Source organism: Ascaphus truei, chromosome 15 (assembly GCF_040206685.1).
Source record: "Ascaphus truei isolate aAscTru1 chromosome 15, aAscTru1.hap1, whole genome shotgun sequence".
Lineage (NCBI taxonomy): Eukaryota > Metazoa > Chordata > Amphibia > Anura > Ascaphidae > Ascaphus > Ascaphus truei.
In genome coordinates this window covers 5187405-5192435 of record NC_134497.1, presented here as the reverse complement: position 1 = coordinate 5192435, position 5031 = coordinate 5187405, and positions in this window count along the sequence as shown.

The window sequence follows — 5031 nt, the reverse complement described above, 5'->3', positions numbered from 1 at the left end:
CCCTCCCACGGGTCTCTGGTCTCCTTCACCTGGGTCTCCTTGTCTTGTTTACTTCCGCTTTCCGACGCTTCCGGTCGCGGGGAAATGACGTTACTTCCGTACAGAGTACAACACGTGGGCGCAGCGCCCCCAGCGGCCGCTTCGATGAACCACACCCCAGCTCCAATACTATACCATGTATATAGGGGGAATATACTGCCCCAGAATACATTATATTATAACTTAATTACTAGGGGAATATATTACCCCAGAATACATTATATTATAACTCAATTACTAGGGGAATATACTACTCCAGAATACATTATATTATATATTTATAACAATTACTAGGGGCATATACTAACCCAGAATACATTATATATTAATAACTCAATTACTAGGGGAATATACTACCCCAGAATACATTATATTATATATTAATAATGCAATTACTAAGGGAATATACTAGCCTAAATATATATAATCGGGATGTCATATATATACACACACACACACACACACACACACACACTTTTCATAATTTTGGCTCTGTACGCCACCACAATGGATTTGAAATGAAACAACCGAGATGCAATAGAAGTGCAGACTTTCAGCTTTAATTCAAGGGGTTGAACAAAAATATTGTATGAAACGTTTAGGAATAGCAACCATTTTCATACACAGTCCCCTTATTTCAGGGGCTCAAATGTAATTGGACAAATTAACACAATCATAAATAAAATGTTCATTTTTAATACTTTGTCGAGAATCCTTTGCAGGCAATGACTGCTTGAAGTCTGGAACGCATGGACATCACCAAACGCTGGGTTTCCTCCTTTGTGTTGCTTTGCCAGGCCTTTACTGCAGCTGTCTTCAGTTGTTGTTTGTTCGTGGGTCTTTCTGCCTTATGTTTTGTCTTCAGCAAGTGAAATGCATGCTGAATTGGGTTGAGATCAGGTGATTGACTCGGCCATTGCAGAATATTCCACTTCTTTGCCTTAAAAAAAACTCCTGGGTTGCTTTCGAAGTATGTTTTGTGTCATTGTCCATCTGTAAAGTGAAGCGCCGTCCAATCAAATTCGCTGAACTTGGCTGAATCTGAACAGACAATATATCACTATACACTTCAGAATTTATCCGGCTGCTTCTGTCTTCTGTCACATCATCAATAAACACTAGTGACCCAGTGCCATTGTAAGCCATGCATGCCCATGACATCACACTGCCTCCACCGTGTTTTACAGAGGATGTGGTATGCTTCGGATCATGAGCCGTTCCAAGCCTTCTCCATACTTTTTTCTTCCCATCATTCTGGTACAGGTTGATCTTAGTTTAATTTGTCCAAAGAATGCTGTTCCAGAACTCGGCTAGCTTTTTTGGATATTGTTTGGCAAAGTCTAATCTGGCCTTTCTATTCTTGAGGCTTACGAATGGTTTGCACTTTGTGGTGAACCCTCTGTATTTGCTCTCGTGAAATCTTCTCTTTATGGTAGACTTGGATAATGATATGCCTACCTCCTGGAGAGTGTTCTTCACTTGGCTGGATATTGTGAAGGGGTTTTTCTTTACCATGGAAAGGATCCTACGATCATCCACTACTGTTGTCTTCCGTGGACATCCAGGCCTTTTTGTGTTGCAGAGCTCACCAGTGCGTTCTTTTTCTCAGAATGTACCAAACAGTTGATTTGGCCACTCCTAATGTTCCTGCTATCTCTCTGATGGATTTTCTTTTGCAGCCTAAGGATGCCCTGTTTCACTTGCATTGAGATCTCCTTTGACCGCATGTTGTGGGTTCACAGCAACAGCTTCCAAATGTGAATGCCACACCTGGAATCAACTCCAGACCTTTTACCTGCTTAATTGATGATGAAATAATGAAGGAATAGTCCACACCTGTCCATGAAACAGCTTTTGAGTCAATTGTCCAATTTCTTTTGGTCCCTTGAAAAAGAGGGGGCTACATATTAAAGAGATGTAATTCCTAAACCCTTCCTCCAATTTGGATGTGAATACCCTCAAATTAAAGCTGATAGTCTGCACTTTAAGCCCATATTCATTATTTAACGGTAACTTGAATTTATTTTGGTACACAGCCGAAATAACAAAACTTGTATCAGTGTCCAATTATATCTATATATATATATATATTATATATAAAAAATGAATTATTATATATTTATATAATTCAATTACTACCAAAATATATGATGCAGTTAGTTCTACATTAAGAATTGAATTACAAACAGATGATAAAGTAGAATGGGGTGTACATATAGTACCAACAACATAAATAAGGGGGCTCAGCCAGTCATGGAGGGGTTAAGATAGTATATTTATAGGAAAATTATTGGCAATATGTTATAGAATTGTTACCCTGTTTCCCCCGTCCTCAGGGAAACTGCCCTGGTTACTGCTTCTCGTGTGGTGCTGAAGCCTACCTGTGGTGTCGGGAGAAGCTGAGCTGGGCGATGGTAAGGGCAAGGGAAAAGCATTAGGGACATTTCTTAGTTACTCACACTCGTGGTACAGCGCCTTCAGCCAGGACAGGAGCCCAAGAATAGGATATCAGCTCCTGTCATTGCAGTCCATCTACCTCCTGCCCAGTAACTGACAACCAGGCAGAGGCAAGGTGTACAAGCGTCTTTATTTTCTCTCTTTCTTTATGGCAGCAGTTTCCTGCAGTGCGGTACTTCTGGACGGTGCTTGCCCATTCTCTTGGGGCATTCTGGTCTGGATGGACTCTAGGTTGGCCGGCCTAAACAGCATGCTTGCCCCGCAATGGGGAAGACTCATAGCCCTCTTACTCCCTTTCAGGAGCAGAGCCAGACCACATCTCCTCCCACACCTACTCCTAGAGCAGGGCAGAACTCCACTATCTTACCCACAACCTCTCCCGCAGGAGGGTAGTGCTGAACCTCCTCTCCCACAAGGTTAGAGTAGAACTCTCTGCCCCCTGTCCTGAAGGAGAGCTTACCTCAACTCAAATTAGATCCTCCCCAGAAGAACCTAGAAGGGGCGGGCTCATGCACTGTACCCACCGCCAAGGGGCTGTACACAGGCCAAGAGTCACCACCTCCTTTCCTTCATCGTCAAGGAAAGAACAATGGGGGTCATTAGCCCATATGTACCTGTTACTGCCTGGAACTCAACAGGGCTTGCGTAACAGACCATTCTATATGGGGAAAGACAGGTACATGAGACATACCATGTTACATAATGGTTACTGTTACACTTACTGACCTTTTGTCTTGTGTTTCTGTAGGTGTATGATTTCATTTTGTGTAATTTACTATATCATTTAATGTTTGGTAAACCAGTTGTTAGGGAGATATATACACTTGTTGTTGTATCTGTTTATAGGGAAATGGTATATGTTGTGACATTTATGTTACTTACTACCTCTAGTACCTGTTACACACTATTACCTCTCTGGGCGTGTATGCGCATACCGGTATTACCTCTCTGGGTGTGTATGTGTATACCGGTTTACACTTTCTGGGTGTGTATGTGTATACCGGTATTACACTTTCTGGGTGTGTATGTGTATATCGGTATTACTACTCTGGGCGTATATGTGTATACCGGTATTACCTCTCTGGGCGTGTATGTGTATACCGGTATTACCTCTCTGGGCGTGTATGTGTATAGAGGTATTACTACTCTGGGCGTGTATGTGTATAGCGGTATTACTACTCTGGGCGTGTATGTGTATACCGGTATTACCTCTCTGGGCGTGTATGTGTATACCGGTATTACCTCCCTGGTTGTGTATGTCTATACCGGTATTACCTCTCTGGGCGTGTACGTGTATACCGGTATTACCTCTCTGGGCGTGTACGTGCATACCGGTATTACCTCTCTGGGCGTGTACGTGCATACCGGTATTACCTCTCTGGGCGTGTACGTGCATACCGGTATTACCTCTCTGGGCGTGTACGTGTATACCGGTATTACCTCTCTGGGCGTGTATGTGTATAGTGGTAATACCTCCCTGGGCGTGTATGTGTATACCGGTATTACCGCTCTGGGTGTGTATGTGTATACCGGTATTACCGCTCTGGGTGTGTGTGTGTGTGTGTATATACCGGTATTACCTCTGTGTACATGTATGTATATACCGGTATTACCTCTCTGGGCGTGTACGTGTATACCGGTATTACCTCTCTGTGCGTGAATGTGTATACCGGTATTACCTCTCTGGGCGTGTATGCGTATACCGGTATTACCTCTCTGGGCGTGTATGTGTATCCCGGTATTACCTCTCTGGGCATGTATGTGTATACCGGTATTACCTCTCTGGGCGTGTACGTGTATACCGGTATTACCTCTCTGGGCATGTACGTGTATACCGGTATTACCTCTCTGGGCATGTATGTGTATACCGGTATTACATCTCTGGGCGTGTATGTGTATACCGGTATTACCTCTCTGGGCGTGTATGTGTATACCGGTATTACCTCTCTGGGCGTGTATGTGTATACCGGTATTACCTCTCTGGGCGTGTATGTGTATATACCGGTATTACCTCTCTGGGCGTGTATGTGTATAGCGGTATTACCTCTCTGGGCGTGTACGTGTAAACCGGTATTACCTCTCTGGACAGTGACCTGATCAGGTTGGGGGGCCGCGGGATTTCCCTGGGCGGGGAGAGAGCACGGCTGCTGCTGCTAGGGGGGCTGGACAACTTCCTCCATTCTGATTGGCTTCATGACCCATCAGCAATCAAATCAGGAGGTGGGGGTTGAGCCAACGAGGAGGAAGAAACTGCACGGAGCAGGGTGTGGGTCTTGAGCACGTCGCACCTTTCACCATATTGTCCATCATTTTTGGAGAAGCCACCTGGCAACCTTAGTTCAAGTATTCAACTCGGACTGCCACATCCTGCCTGCCGCTGACCACTGCCATTCCTCTGACCATGGCTACATTTCCAGCAACTGGACTCCAGCTTTGCCATCCCTGCCCATGACTGCCATACTGCTTCCATTGCATTGTGGGTACATGACAGAACATTGCATGCTGGGACTTCAAAAAGGATTGCCAGGACCTGAG